We start from the raw sequence: 17,640 nt of genomic DNA, 5'->3' as shown, positions 1-17,640 counted from the left end.
TCGCCAGATTAAAATAACAGGCAACAACCTGTCCCCTGTTGGTTACTATAGTGTAAATTTGTAGTAGTAATAACATTTCTGAAGCCATGTTGATTACAAGATAATTTTTTTTTTTAAACATTTTGCAAAATCATTAAGAAATGAGATAGATCTATAGTTTAAAACATTCAATTTACTTCATTTTTTATGGATCACAATGTTAGCTGTTTTAGATTTAGGTAGAGGGAAAAACTTGAGTTTTTAAAGTTGTGTTAAATAAAGCATAAGTATTAGTAGATAAGAGCATCCATTCAAGATGAAGTTTAGTGTACCATTAGAGCCTATTGACATCGTAGATTTTAAAAGACAACTCTCTCAGAAATGAAAGAAACAGGAATAGTGTCGGAAATTACATTTGATACTGGAGATTGAGGATTATAGGTGGTTGATACATTGACATTTGAAAAATATTGAGCAAAAGCTTTTGATTAGTAAATATGAATTCCTTGAGACAACACTGTTCACATTAAGAGATTTCTCATAATTTTAACATATTGCCAGAAATTTTTTAATTATTCTTGACATTATTGTTTATCCTTTGAGTTCAGTGAGATTTATCTCACTTGAGATTTTCTGTAATGCAAAAAATACGTATAATATTGAGCGTTTTGATTTCTTTTGAATAGTTTTTTTTTATGGCTTCAATTGAAACTCTTAAAAACCAATGGGGAAAATTAGATGCCTTTTTTATAATGGTGATGAAAGAATTAATTTTGTCACATACACAAGTAGTTAGCTGTTCTACTAGAGCATTCACATTAGAAGTATTGTAAAGGTCATACCAGTTATTATCTATTACATAATTATTTAGACCAAGATAAACATCATTTTTGTAGTTCCTAAAGATTGAGCCTGTAATGTTATTCATAGAAATAACATTAATGATGATTTTTTATATTTAGGACAGGATGGAAAAAGTCTTCTTAGACAAGTACTTCTTAGACAAGTACTTCAGCTGCTTTCTCTACTTCACATTATGACAAATTATAAAAACAATAGGTTTTTGGAAGGTTGCATGTGGTTATACTGAAATAACCCAATACTGGAGGTAAAATAGAGTAAATACTGTGCCTTAGCTTTTATGTGAGCATGTGTAATATTGGAAGTGTGTTTATTGAACAAATCAGTGCCAGGCACATTGAAGTCACCTATATTATCATCTTGATAGTTGTTGAGTTCATCTTCTATAGCTTCCAGATACAAAGAATAAGTATTGGGAGTTGTTTTTGGAGCCTAATGTTAAGAAATTGTTTGTAGAAGTTTTAATTTTTATCCAAACCGCTTCTATTCCAGGGTAATTATAGTTATGAATAGGCTATACCGGTGAAAATTTATGCTTATTGACTGCCATCAAAACGCCAACACTTTCCACCATAAGTATAGGATTTCTATCAGTTCTAAAAATGAACTAATTATCAATTAAATAGAGTTGATACTACAATCATCAAACCAAGTTTCAATAAGACAAATTATGTTATATTGGATGTTAATTAGATTTTCAAAACATTAAATAGATTTGGCTCTTAAGTCCTCTAACATTTTGGTAGGCTATTTCCCACTCCCTAAGGAAGGCATTCATTCATTCATTCATTCACTGGAATGAAAGTCATAATGCTCCTACAGGCACTTTGGAGAGTGATTTTGCTGTGGCATTGACAATGCAAGGCTTATGGCTGGCAATGCTGGCGTTTCCATGAGCATTTGTGGTGTGTTTGTGCTGGCACTTTGCTCTTGATGCAGTTTTCCGAAGAAGAGGCTAATTAATTAGACAACCACTGGGCCAAAAAACTATATTGTTTAGTCTGTTAAAATCCTTTTCCAGAACTGATGTATGAAAAAAAAAAAAAACGTATTGTGCTTGGTGAAGAGCTTAGCCATTTTAACTTGACAACGATAAGGTTCATTAGTGAAGTAGTGAAGAAATCAACCACCTCTTGCTCTTGGACTGATAATTCAAAATGTGTAACAAAGAAAACTTTTTTTTGTACATTGGTTTGGTTATTGTTTTCAGCATAGAAAAATTTCTAATACCTACTTTCATGGAAGTTTTCTTTTGTTCATTAATGGTTGTTTTGGTATCTGAGTTTCCGTTGGTCATAGATGTTTATTTTACTACTGATGATGTCGCACGATTTAGCTTCAACTTGGTAAAAAGGGTTAAAGAGCTTTATAAGATGTCTACGAATATTACATAAAACTAACAAAAATTTGCTACTAGTCACAAGAGTCCAGTGGAACCTTAAATAGTATGTTTAACTTAAGCTTATTTTGTAGGCCCATTTCCCACTAGCTTTCTATAATAAAGCATGGGCATAAATAGGAAAAAATTAATAATAATAAATTTTACATGATTATCTAGAAAGTCCTTTACATTCAAGATAAATCATAACTCTTCATTATTGGCTTACAGTTTAACATAAAACAAGAGATTTTGTTGGTACTGGTGAGGAGTTTATCATAATATGTAGCTCTTCTCGCAGTTATGATCAAGTAAAAAAAATTTTTTTTCATTTATTCACCAAATTCAACTTCCAGAACTTTAAACAGTTGAAGTACTCCTTGCATTGAGTTAGATAATATTTGTGTTTTTTTTTTTTAATTTATGCTGTTGCTAGTTACTTCCACACGTTAAGATATACTTTCCTTTGTTAGAATGAGGTTTATGAGAAAATGATGGCTAGTTGCACGAAAATCTCCATCAATTGGCAGTCAAACAATCTCAGTTCAACCCAATTCTCGAATGGACCAATGTCCCACTGTAAATGTGTTGCGCCAATGAAAATTTCAAGCTTCCAACTCAAATTCTTTAATCGTTTAAGAAACTAAAAACTCTTTTTTTTGAGCAATAAATACAGTCATAGTTATTGCTTTAATTTATGCACACAGTCCTAACTGTACAGCAAATGTTTTCTGGTACCATACATGACATGATAAGGCAAGATGAGTCAAAGGTTGACATATGACTCAAATGTGTTTTTTTTAAATGTGAAGAACATGTTTGATTTTTATTACAAACAGTAAAGGTCCCCTTAACTGAATGTTGTTTTCAATAGTGGAAAAAATTCTGAAAATGTGATTAGAACATGAATAACCTGGAACCTTTTTGCCACAATCTGCAATTTTCAGAATGACCTTGCCCTAAGGTATAAAAGAAAAGTGATGTTACCAACCTAACAAATGGTTGGGCAAACTGCCATATTGGATCATTCATTCCTTAACTAGGGCATATCTTAATTTCCAAATAAAGTCCTTCAATATATTTTTTTAATGAAAGCTAACTTATTTTACATTATTCGAAGTTCATCTGTGCTCAATATCATTGTCTAGTAAAATTGTAAAGAATGTACCTAATTTTAAACATCTACATAACCATTCTGAGATAATCTTGTGTAAATATACATATGTATGTGTGTACAAAATAATCCTTATTCAAAGTCCAAATTGTAGTTATAGCTAATTTTTTTCTAATACACAACCATTTTACTGAAAATTAAGAGTGTATGCTGACATACCTCACATGAGTTTTAAAGGAAAGTTAATCACAATCAAATGTGATCGGTCACAATGGACATAAAATTATGGCCCATTACAATATTGTAAACTACAAAAATAAGTGATAAAATATTTTAATACCAACCAAGATTATTCAAGGTTAAAGATATGTTTCACAAACATTTGAATTTTACTTTATTGATAATAGTACATTAGAACTAAATAAATAATTACAATGAGTCCTAAACATGCTAGTTTTGGGTACTCCATGCAGTGCTGGTCCTATCAAAATTTTTAGGTGGTGCGAGATCTAAAAATGGCGCCCCTCTAAATAAAAAAAATATTGTTAAACTGGTTGCTTAATTTTCCACCAAAAAAAGCAGCCGCCTCAGATTATTAAGCCGAATTACTGCTGTCTAAAATGTCAAATCTTAGAAATGTTCGTTTGACCAGTTTGTGCGATTACCTATATGTGATAGATGTAGTGGACAAATGACAAATAATAATAATAATAAATATAATGATTGTCAACTTTAATTTATTCTATGTTCCATGCAAACATTAATCAAAAAGTATGTAGACATGTAGTAAAAATATTTAAAAAATACCTAGATAATCACTTTTCTAGCTTTAACACTTGCAATTTTTTTTATCAAGTCAGAATAATTCAACTTTTGGGCAATTGCATTTTCTATAGACAAAATTCCAAGATTGGACAGTCTTTCCTGACACATAGTAGACCGTAGGCAGGTTTTTATAAGTTTTAATTTACTGAAACTTCGTTCTCCTTTTGCAACAGTTATAGGCACAGTTAGCAAGATACGAAGCACTGTCCATACATTCGGGAAAATATCTTGCCAATCATTTTTTTATAAGTCGAAGTACTTTTATCCTGACTGAAGATCTCTTAGTAATGGGTTCAGGCTCACAAGTTCTTCAACCAATTCATGACCAGATATGTCACATTTTTCTCCATCGGTTAAAGTGATTTGCAATTCAGCACAGGCTTTTTCCAACATGGATTTTTCTGGAATTATTTTAATGTTGTATAAAAATGACCATGTATCATTGAATTTTGACAGTTGTTGAAAACGTGTAACCAATGTATTCTCAATTGGGTCTATCATCGGGTAAAAACGTTTATTTTATATAATTCCTCCGGATCAGTTGGTGTTTCATCTAAGGCTTCGTATTCAAATAACAGTTTTTTTCTTCGCGATCGGACTGCCTTAAAAACTTGGTTTATTTCGGCTAGAGACGCTATTTCTTTAGCTGTAATTAGAGTTGAGGAAAAGCTACGGTACTCTTTCACGAATTTCGAACAGTTTTTCAGTAATTGCGATGCATTTGGTAAGTCCATAGTTTCAGACTGCATAGCTTTACTTACAATATTTACTTGAAACAATATATCATACCAAGCCACCATTGTAATTATGAACTCAAATTGCTCCATATTCTGAATAAGCGACAATGCCTCTGATGCTGCAACTGAGTCATTAGTTTCTTCATGAAGATTTTGAAGGGCTTCACGAACTGAAGTGTAGTTAAAGCGAACAGCAGCAAGACTAGAAACTCTACTCTCCCAGCGAGTTTCGCAAACTTTTTTTTAATGATAATCCGTCTATGTGCTTGGATCACTTCCCATCGTTTGGTTGATCCAGAGAATAAAACAAATAGTCTGTGGAGAAATCCAAATAAAGAAACAGATTTAACGGAACTTTTGGCTGCATCTGCTATCACCAAATTCAAGCTGTGGCAGCCACATGGATTAAAAAATGCCCGAGGATATAGGTTTAAAATTCTGGTTTGTACACCTTTGTTCACTCCTATCATATTCGCTCCATTATCGTAGCCTTGACCTCTACAATCGTTCATGTCTAAATCAAATTCTTGTACAATCGAATCAAGAAAGAGGCCAGTGAGTCCTGCTCCTGAAGAGTCACTTACTGGCTTGTAAGCAACAAAACACTCTCGCACTTCCACTTTTTCTTCATTAACGTCAACGAACCGGAATGTTAGTGACATTTGTTCAGTGTGGCTTACATCAGGAGTGCAGTCCATAATGATGGAGAAGTATTTAGCTGACTTTACCATATTCACTATATTATTTCGACTTCACTTCCAAGTAAGCCAATTAATTCGTTTTGAATGCGTTTGCTGAAATAGTGGACATTAGTCTCTTTATTTACAACACGGCGGAGGTGCTCCATCATCACATTGTCAAATTTTCCTAATAATTGCACCAAACCCAAGAAGTTGCCATTATTAGGGGTGTATAATGTTTCAGAGCTCCCTCTAAACGCCAAATTATTGCCTGCCAAGAAGAACACTATCGACATCATTCTTTCGAGGATAGCAACCCATCTCGATTTCTCATCTTCAATCTGTTTTTGTAATTGTTTGTCTATCCCGCTACAGTTCTTCAACCTAATCGATGCTTGTATCCAACTGTTCAAAGCACGTCAGTGATCTGAGGATGTTTCGTGTGTTTTGAGACGCGTTGATAAGTGCCGCCAGTCGTCAAATCCTTCTTTCCCAAATTAGAGTTGGGGTTTGTGTTGAGTAAACGACAGCAAAAACAATATACTTTATCTGCAGATTTAGAGTACACGAGCCATCTTCTTTTTAAAATCTCCCCATTTTGGCATTACTTTTTCAAAATGCGAATTTGAAAAATGACGGCTGTCACAATTCTTTGGGTAATTTGTGTTGTTCATTTCATTACAAACAGGGCCTCGAAGAAGGATTTCATATTTTGTTGCAGAGTCAATAATAAGTGGCCATTTTGAAATATCATCTAGTTTTCTCTTTTTAAAAGATGATGATAACGATTCATCTGTTACAACTTCTTCTGTAATATTTTGAGATGCAGATGAGGTTCCAGGAACAGCTAAATCTTCTTGAAAATGATGCTGTGTATCTTCAAGATCAGAACTTTTTTCAAGCGGGTCTTCTTCTATTGCTTGTTGATATTGAAGTTCTGGTGATAAAGGGTCAGATAACTTTTCGACTCTCAAAAATTTTGATAGAAAATTTGCAGATTTTTCAGTTTCGGCTTGCTTTATCCGTTTTATTTTTAAGTTTTGTGCACCAGACAATTTTTTTGAAGACTGTGACATGTTTTTTTATCTGTAAAAGACACATTTAACCATCACTCGTTACATACATGATATCAGGAAATCAGTGACATAGAATAGGACATACTAGAGTTAAAGATTTTAATTCTGATGTGCGATAATCTATTCCCACGGACCCACGCGATCGAAATGGCCGGCAGTAGCCAGTTATAAAATAATTAAATTAAGTTTTTTTTCCTTTATTTAAGTTCAGGGACTATTAAAAAACCCGTTTTTTGCACTTTTAATTAATTACGGACCTGTTTTTAACCACCTTTATTTAACTGGCAGTTAGTATAACTGATTGATTTTTCATTTATTTTCCATTCAAAATACGTAAAAACTCAGTTACGCTAATTGTCACTTAAATAAAGGCAGTAAAACAGGCCCTTAGACAAAACGCTTTTTAATAGTTATTGGACAAAAAATAAATAACTTTAACAAGAGTGATATATAATATATAGTAGGCCTATACAAATTTGTTAAAACAAACTAGTACCTACACCTTTACCACCTTATATATAAAACGCAGTATAGGCAAATATTAAATAATAGTTATTACGTAACAGGTACATCACTTCCATACAAAAGCTACCATACATACACTATAATAAATACACTACAAAAGCGCAGTACATCGGGCTGCAAGGAGAAACGTACTCGACAAACGCACGTAATCATTAAATGCCTAAGACACCGTGTTTAATCTCGCCGTGCGGTTTCGTTCGTTGATAAGTGGATATGTCTTATCGCAGTACCACAGAATACACTAGAAAGTAGTGGTGCACTGATATGACTTTACTGATTACCGATTCTTGAAACGTCCGCTTTATATGGTAATAAATTATTACGCTATTCATGTTTGGCCTTTGTGTATAATCATATGTTAACATTTAAATAAGTTAAGATTCTTATCGGAAAATAACTGTACTAAAATAACGGAGATAATTTCAGAACGATTGTGAACGTTTAGAACAAGTAAACGTTAATAACATTTCAATGCAATGTATATGTATGGAAATTAAGTGTCACCAACGTATTGTCGCAATATGTATTTCTTATTCGTTAAAACAAACTTCGCCGAACATGCACGAAGACGCCATATTTACAAAACTTTGGATACGTTGCTGTTAATATGCGATTAATCGGTATCCGCATCTGTGCTCCACTACTAGAAAGGAACATATATAAACAATACTTACTTCTGTTTTCTATTAAGAATTATTCTGTAATAATCTAACGACACACACACTGTACAACACAGATATACACTCGCACATGTTTGAAAGACTTGGCAATTCAATAGACAATGCTTGCCTAGCGAAACAAGTGACGGACGAAGTTTAACCCCGCGCCCCACTTGCCCCTAATGAACGACTGGAAATTGGAAGACTCAGGCGCCAAGCAGTTCAAGTAACGGCCGGATGAAGCGCCACTGTGAACTGTGGGACACAGGATGTAAAAAACAATTGCTAGTAATGTAATACGAATGAGCCACGTTAAAAGAGCTGTCGTACACATAATCATTATTAATTTGGATTCATTCAATTTGGAGATCTGACACCGTGACTTCGGAGGGCGGGTACCTCAATTCGTCCATTTTCCCGTGAGACCGATCGTCACCGTCGTTCGTCTCATGTGTCGGTTGATTTCGGCGCCCCCTCCCTTGATGGTGCCCGGTGCGGTCGCACCGCTCGCACCGCCCTAGGACCGGCCCTGACTCCATGCATAGAAAACAAACCCTTATGATGGTTGCCCTACCAATTATATTTTTTCTTTAAAGTAGACAGTTAAAGGAAGATCCCTGTATACCAGCTCTATTGGTACCAGTTCACAAAGTGCGTGGGAAAAAATAATGTTTGTGACAAGTTACCAAAAAAACCACAATTCTGAGGCCCTCAAAAGGCCCTGGTGCAACAACTAAAAATGTTGTTCTCCCAATATTATTTTTTATTTATAGAAAACAGTTAAAGGAAGGTCCATGTGTATCAGATTTATCTGCATCACTGCCTATTTTGTTTTTATAAACTAAAAACCGGGACCATCTTTGCCTTACTTGCATGTGATTACTTAGGCCGTTGTTATCCCAAGTGTGCTGAATAATGACAAACCTGGGCTGCCAGATAAAACCAGCTAATAGATTATTCAGCATATTCTTTTGGGTCAGGTGGCCATTATGTGCAAAACAGCCCATTACATACTTGGCTGGCTTGTAAAATGCCACACATGTTCACTTAGAAAGCTACTTCCAATGATATTTACTGAATTTACTACACCCAATTCGCAAGAAAGATTTAATTATATTATTGTGGCAGTAATTTAGCCAGATTTTGTATCATTTAATTCCTCTGCACTTGTAAGAAATTAGTCACTTCATATGACAATAATGCTAAGAAAAACCGAAAAACCAAATCCATACGTAAGTGGAATTAAATTAACTGAGTGTTTGACATTTTATTATACTTTTCTACAGTTTTATCTAAAATGTGCATTTAATGTGAGTCAGCTTTTAGAATACTGTATCAGCTACAACTTAGAAAACTAATCTAAGATTTAAGTAGGCTTGAATAAAATATGTTAAAATAATTTAATTATACATTTACAAGTTGGGCAAGAAAGTTAGGGAGAAAATATTTTTGGGAATTCAACTTCTTTTATGCGAGAGGAGGCTCCATAGTGCAATACAATAATAAACAATAACAATTTATAGAAGATTATCATTTATTAAAAATAATTTTTATGAATAATAACATGTGGGGATTAGTTATAAATATTTTCTAGATATAGCTTCCTGCTCCTTTTATAATTTGGTTCCACATCAGAATGGCCTCTGGATATGCCCTTGAAGGTATTTAACTGTAGTAATTGTGCACTTTTATGGTTTTTTTTTAATAGATACAAATTAAATTCCAAATATCATGATTTTTGGTGCGGCTTCAAAAGTATTTCTCAAAATAATAATTTTAAATCCAGACTAACCACCTCTCCCAATTTTTTTTTTATCCCACATCTGTCAGACTGCTTCCTAGAACACTAGTGTGGATAACAAAACCTTCTAAATGATATTGGTTATTTACTACTTTAAATAAGGGAGGAGGGAATGTTTGCTTCCTTTCACTCCGAAAAGCAAGGACGGTGGTGAAGATTTGTAGAAGAAAAATAATTTAGATCTAAACAAATGGTTACATGGGATGATTACTAATGATCAGCAGTGCTTAAAACCACAATTGTTTAGAATTTCATTACAAATTTTTAGAAAATTGTAAAAAAACTACAATTACTTTTTTTCTCGGTAGGCTATAGGTTCTTTACTTTATAGCTAGGGTTGGGAAAAAAAACCAGGTTTTCTTTAGAAAAAAAAAACCAACAACCTGGTCTTTTGCAGTTTAAATCAGGTTTTTTTTATTACATTAGTTATTTTGGTTCTCAGCATGTTCAAATCAAAACCATACAACATCCCGCTTTCTGCCACTTACGTTGAACCAGAAAAGTTATAACTTCAAAGAACTGAAGTCCCACAAATCTGCACATCTGACAGGGGATTAACCACAAAAAGGGGATTTTACAGTAGTCAGGAATTTCCCACAAAATAAAATATGATTTTTTTTTAATAATAATAAATTTATTTATTTCCTCTTCTTTTTAAACTTCTGACTAAAATTTACTAATTAATTTAATTTTTGATATGTATTTAGTTGGATACAATTTACAACTTATTCCAATAATTTAAATGGTAGGATCTTGATTAGTATATAATAATTTGTTCCCATAAATCCCAAGAAACATTAATGAGAAAACTATTGTTGTTATTAAAGTGGAATTAGACCTTTCATTAAAATTTATTAAGTTATTCTATTTAAAAACACATTGAAAAAACTATTTGATAATAAAAAAAATACTTGATTAAAACCATGGTTTAAATTAGCCAACCCTGCAGAGAGCCCTAGTTGCTATCATTGCTTCACAATGTGCCGGAAATTAGGCATTTCGTCACCTTTTTTTTAATTTTTGTTCTATAATTTTAAAATTTTTGGGGATTTCTTATTTTTTTAATTTATCTGGTTGTTAATGGGGGTGATTTACTTTTGTTAGGCCGGTGTACGCCACGGATTTAAACTTTGTGCCAGTGGACCGACGCCCCTTCCCAGGGGGCCATTCTGATATTTTGCTGTCTAATGTGGACATGGTCAGCCCGGTTGAAATTTCTCTCGCCTGCAGTCACGTCCTGAGTTTGTAATTTTAATTCCCTGCACGACCAAAACTGCATAGAGCAGCTTCTGGGCTGCAAGCTGCAACTTCTCAGAGAGCTGCTGAGAGAAGTAAGTCTGGTCACGAATACGTATTAGGTTCTCTCCTCGAAAAGCACGTCATGAACGCTTGTTCTCAGCGTCGTTGCACTTTTGCTCCCCCCCTCCTCTTTCGGTTCTAAGAATTCGCCTAAGGCCAATGACAGGTCAGAAACCCCAGCAGACAGCGACCGTCTCCCAGGATGCCTTGCATAAAAAAAATGTGTGTGCCAAGATGGACCACCCCGCGACACCTAGCGGCAAACTCGCTAACCACCCAGCCAACTTACCCTGTAGGCCGCCAGAGTGTAGCACTAGACTGCGGGCTTTAACCCTTGGTTTAAGCAGACGCCTTGGGCGAGTCGATTCTTTTTTATTTCAGACAGCCCCCAACAGGTAGCGCTAAAGTCGACGCAATGCTACCAGCTTCGAGACTTCAATCAGTGTTTTTTTTATGGCCCTCACTCGGGGAACTTCGGGACCTTTCGGTCCGGACTCCCAGTCCTCCCCTCCACTTTTGATTCAAGTTTTACTTTTAATTACGAGACGCGTTTTTCCGCGGGACACTTCGCGCCGCGACTGCAGACGGACCGTTTGATTATCGGCGAGTCGACGAGACTCTGCAAAACTTCCATCCGGCCGCAACCGACTATGTAGTCGCCTAAATGAGGGATGCTATCCCTATAATCTTTTTCAAGTAGTTTAGTCCGTCTGCGTAGTATAAAATGTAATAGTTATTTTTTATCTTTTAATTTTTTTTTTGAAATTAGAAAACGACCGCGCCCAGCCGCGTATTCGCGGGATCCAGTTCCTGGCTGGCGACGCATCTGTAAATAGAAGTCAACTTCCCTGTCTGACAGGGTCGAAGTGCTGGAGAGACAAATTGCTCCCAGCTCGTGGTCCTGCACTTCCACTGCGGGTCACGTAAGAAGAGAGGTTTCTGCGACCCAACGTTATTTTTTGAAGACCCGGGTGGTAATGTGAAATCAACATCTCCCCCCCCCCACTTTCTAGCTACGAACTACATTAATCGAATGAATAGCCTACCAGCGAACAGTGCCTTCCTCAAGAATCTGTAAAATCGAGGAAACTCATATATATATATATATATGTAATTGTTGGGACATTCAAATTTAGTGCAATTTTTAAATTTTTGACTATGTAATAATTTTGGTTAAGGTGTAATATGTATTATTTTAAATAATCCTGGGGCGCCCCCCTTTAACTTTGTTAATTACTAAGATTTTTATTGTCAGGTTTGAATAATATGAAAACAGAATTCATTATTTACATTTTTAAATAAAACAGGGAACCTATAGACCAAGCTACTTGTGTAGTGTTAAGTTATTTATGATATACCTTCTTCCCTTAAACGATCCACCAGCTCCCCAGTTGCTTGTGTCAGGGAGTTCCAAATTATCTTGTTCTCCACCTCGTGCCACCTCTGGTCAATAACTTTATTTTTCTTATTTTTCTTACCCAGCAGTTTCCAAGGCTCTTTTTAATTAATTTAAAATCATTTAATTTTGTGGCACGAGGGGCGTTACAATTGGTAGCAGAGCATGGTTTGGTCTATAGGCATACCTAAATAAAGTAGGCATACCTAAAATAAAATAAAAAAAAAAACTAAAAAAAAAAAAATTAATTAATTTTTTGTGAAACCAATTTTGTATTTTTAACATTGTAAACTGATCGCTGGTACACCTGGTAGTTATATTGCTTTTGTATTTTAAAGTTATGATTGAGTTTTAAAGTGCCGTGCGGACTTAGTCCTTTGCCCTCCAGTGGCAATGTGCAAGTCCTCAGGAAGAGGCTCAGGGCCGCCCTTCATGATGGCGTGCCCACTAGTGTATCGAATTTGGATTTAGATGTAACTGAAGAATTCAACCTGGCTTGCGCCAAGTTTTATGATATATCGGCTTTCGTAAGCTATCTAGATGTGGAGGAAAATTTACCCAATGTCGAGCGACATGTAGTCAGGCTAAAACATGTTACCCGACGCTTGCAAAACCTGAAACAGCTTTCGGCAGACCTTCTCCATGGAATTTATATAAAAGAGATAGAACGATGTTTGCAACAGACGGCAGGTTTCCATACAAAATTGGCGGCGAGAGCAGCCGTTTTGGAAGACACACGACGCAGTCAGCATTATGTGGCTGAGGCACAGGCTTTAGGCATCGATTGTCCCGCCTTCCCGGAAGGGGACGCTCCTAGCTTGCCCCTGGGAGTAGAGCAACCCGACACGCGACAATCAGAAGTGCGGGCGACGGTAAACAGACAGGAGACGGAAACGAGCAGATTACCAGACGCAGCCCCTGACGCTCAGCCACTAACGTCGTTTCCAAATCAACCGATGCCCGTATCTACTGCTCATTCAGAGCCGCTTGTGCAGTTGACGACAGCGGCGACAAACATTACAACGGGTCATGTGACAACCCACCCCGTCACTAGTGTGACATTTTCACAGGGATTACCAACCTTGGCACACCAAATGACGCAACCATACCCACCAAACATGTTTGTCCCGTATCCGACCGCTCAGGGCTATTTTAACCCTTATGCTCAATTTCAGCCACAGTTTCCTTCATGGCAAACCACCCCACTTCCGAGTGCTGGTATTCTGCAGCCGCCACTCACAACGCCCCAGCTCACTCCACCACAAATCAGCCCCTCGGGTGCGACTCGGGAACAGACTCAGTCGCACCCGGTGTCACACCAGCCTTCACCTCAGCCGGCAGGAGCCGCGGCTCAGCCCCACGACTCAGTATTGAGGAGCACGACAGCCCCAGAAACTGGCTACAGTTTATACGGAAAAATCACCCATCCTGTAGAAAGGTTACTCAAGGATTTGCCAGAGGCGTCGGGTCTGGACGCACACAAACTAATTGATTTCCTTTGAGTCTTATTAAAGCTGCGACAAAAGGGAGGGATTCCCGACAAACAAATTTTTGAAATTGTTTACCCATACACCCAAGCTCCCTTAAGTGAGCGGATCATGGCTGCCATTGAGAATGACCTCACTTTCGAGGAGTTTCATGAAGACGTGTTAAATTTTTGTATACCGAGTAGGCTACTCACAAACATTCGGTTGGAGTGGATTAACCGACTGCAGCAGCGTAATGAAGCCTTGCCAAATTACGTGGCTGACATACGCGAAGCCAACCAGGTACTCAGGTTAAAGGTTTCCGAGAGAGAGGTCGTGAGTACGATTCTAGACGGTTTGAACCCAGCGGAGCGCTCGCGCTCAGTGTTCCAGGCACGCCCCCAAAATTATGCTGAGCTAGACAAACTTTGCGTACACGCCACAAACATAGAATACGCTGATTTTCAGCGAAATAAACAAGCCACATTCGCTAGTCAACAAGGTAGCAGCGCGGGAACGGAGCGCAGTAATTCGCAACATAAGAATGCAGCACAGAAACATCAGGGCAATACATTTTTCTCTTCAAGGCCACAAGGGAGATATCAACAAAATGCACATTGTACTTTCTGTAAAAGAGACGGACATTCCCTGTCCCAGTGTTACCACAAAAACAACAAACAAAATGGCGACACTCCAAAAAACGCATAACGCGGTGGCCTGAACAACCTTATTCAGGGCCACCGAAAAATTCAAGTGTTAAAAATTTTTCTTATAAGTGGGAAGTTCAACTTGCGCCAAGTAATGGCCGTACACAAGAAACACCATTACACAAAAACAATAATCCTAACAACAAGGAGTCCAGGAATAAAAGTAACAAGCGAGGTCACAAACATAAACAAAGAAAGCACAATAGCAGGAGAAATAACAAAAATAAGGGAAATGGTAATTCAACGCACACGTACTCATGTAAAACGTGTGTTGATCCTACAAATAAGGGCAAGAGAAAGTGCCACCAAATTTTTGGCAATATTCCTACAGTAATTCCGTATGCAGTAACAACGATTGGCGAACACACTGTATCGGGACTAATTGATACAGGATCAGCGCGCAGCCTGATTTCTGGGCAGTTATTTAACAAGTTAAAACAGAGCAAATTAATTCTAAGAACTGAGACCACTAAGTTACAATGTTTCACAGCTTCAGAGCAGCCATTAAATATTACGTTAGCAGTTGTGATCAAGGTGAAGATTGCTTTATATTCATGGAATTTCCCATTTTTGGTGTCTGATCAACTTGCCACAGACCTAATCTACGGGTCTGATTTCATAGCCAAGACAGGTCTAATCATTAATCTTCAGGCGAAGAATTTTGTTTTCAAATTCAACATGGATAATCCTATTCCTTGTGGGACCCCTGAACAAATAGTTTCAGTTCCGGCCGAGCCAACGGCAGCCATCTTGGATCAGGGTAACACCACTTCACACGAGCACCTTAATACACAGCAGCGGGCCGCCATTGATAAATTATGCAGTAGTTTTCCAGATGTCTTGACTAGTAAACTAGGTCGCACAAATTTAGTCGAGTACCGAATTGAGTTAGCGGATAAAATACCAGTGAGATCTCACCCTTATCAATTTTTAGGCCCAAAGATGCAGACGATGCGCAATCATGTTCAGGAGCTTTTGGAAAAAGTGGTAATCGAACCCTCGACCTCCGCCTACAGTTCCCCAGCTTTCCTGGTGCCTAAGGGCAAGGATCAACAACGATGTGTAATTGATTACAGAAAAGTTAATGAGAAAATAGTCATACAAAACATACCTTTGCCAGACCTAAACACTGCTTTTCATTGGTTCAGTAAGGCCAAATATTTTAGTGTGTTTGATCTAAATTCTGCCTACCACCAAATTCCCCTTACTGCGGATTCAAAACCCATCACAGCCTTCTGTGTCCCTTGGAACTTGTACCAATACACAGTAGTACCTTTCGGACTTGCCACGGGAGCCCAAGTACTAACTCGACTCCTGGATCAGATACTAGGAGATCTAAAATTCAAAACAGTGTACACCAGTGTCTACCTAGACGATGTCGTCGTATATTCAGAAACATTTGAAGAACACATCAAACATTTAGAGGAAGTCCTAAGTAGATTTCGTAAAGCGGGGTTAACTGTCAACACAAAAAAGGTTAAGTTTGCAGTCCAAGAACTGTCTTTTCTAGGACACCTGGTTTCTAGCAAGGGAGTCACCATTGATCCTTCACGTACACAAGCTATTCGTGATTTTCCGTCTCCCACAAACCCTAAGGGTACTTCACGTTTTATTGGTATGGCAAATTTTTACTCAAAATATATTCCTAATTTCGCTGAGCACGCAGCACCACTAAATACGTTGCGTAAGAAAAACACACCTTTCACATGGGGTCCGGAACAAGAAAAAACCTTTTAATTTCCTGAAACAGGCGATTTCTTCCCCGCCTGTACTCCGTATGGCAGACTTCACCAAACCTTTCATTTTACAGACTGATGCGTCCAGTGTGGCTATAGGCGCAGTACTGTCACAGGAAGTCGAAGGCTGTAGACAGCCCATTGCGTTTGCGTCGCGGACACTTACCCACGCCGAGAGGAAAGCCTCCTCGATCTACGAATTAGAATGCCTCGCCGTGGTATTTGGCATCGACAAATTCCGCCAATTTATAGAACACAGGGAATTCCTGTTAGAGACAGATAATCAGGCATTAGCCTGGCTTTTGGCACACCCGAAACAATTAGGGAAACTTGGGCGATGGATTGCAAAAATTTCCTCTTTGAAGTTCAAAATCCAACACATTCGTGGCACACAGAATATAGTAGCGGACACACTGTCTCGCATGTTCGAAAACCCAACTCAGACTCCGCCCGAAGGAACACCACTCTTATGTCAAGCCCTATTGACAGAGTTTCCGTTGGCATTTCAGGATTTACAGAGCCAGCAGGAAGCTGATCCCCACATTTCCAGTATTATTAAACTTTTTAGTTCAGGAACGGCGCCAAAATACTTTAGGATGTCTAAGGGGCTGTTGCAAAAACGCATCCCCCAATCAAAAACATACAAAATCGTGCTCCCGCAAAATCTACGTAATATGATATTCCATTATTATCACACCTCGCCGGTGGGCGCACACCTCGGTATATATAAGACCATTCAGGCTATCCGACGTCATTTCGTGTGGGACGGCATGCACAAGGACATCACCGAGCAGGTGAAACTATGCAAAATCTGTGCGCTGAGTAAGCCAGCGCAGAACACTCGTTTCGGTTATTTAACTTCAGATGTGGCCGAACGCCCCATGCAAAAAATGTTTATCGACTTTGTCGGGCCTTTCCCGCGCTCAAAGACAGGAAACACTATGCTGCTGGTGTGTATCGTCGCTTTCACAAAATTTGTCTGGCTCATCCCCATGCGAAAAGCCACCGCAGAAAACACTGTATCTGCGCTACGTAATCAGATCTTCAAGACGTCGGGAGTCCCGTCTATAGTAGTGTCAGATAATGCAACCCAGTTCACGGCTAGGATTTTTAAGAACATGTGCTTCTCACATGGCACGCTGCACGTCACAACCTCGCCTTATTATCCACAGCCCTCGCATGCTGAGAGATTCAACCGCAATCTCCGGTCTGCTTTAATAGCTTACCATGCGCAGGAGCAGGATAAATGGGATTCGAGTTTGGTGTGGCTGCAAATGGCCTTTAATTATGCACATCATGAAGGACACAAAAGTACTCCTTTCGAACTCATGTTCACTTACCGACCTAATACCCCTCTTTCAAATCTTTGGTCTTTGAATGACCTATTGCCCGATGATCCGA

Source organism: Bacillus rossius, chromosome 2 (assembly GCF_032445375.1).
Source record: "Bacillus rossius redtenbacheri isolate Brsri chromosome 2, Brsri_v3, whole genome shotgun sequence".
Classification (NCBI taxonomy): Eukaryota; Metazoa; Arthropoda; class Insecta; order Phasmatodea; family Bacillidae; genus Bacillus; species Bacillus rossius.
Note: the sequence above shows the minus strand (reverse complement) of the source record.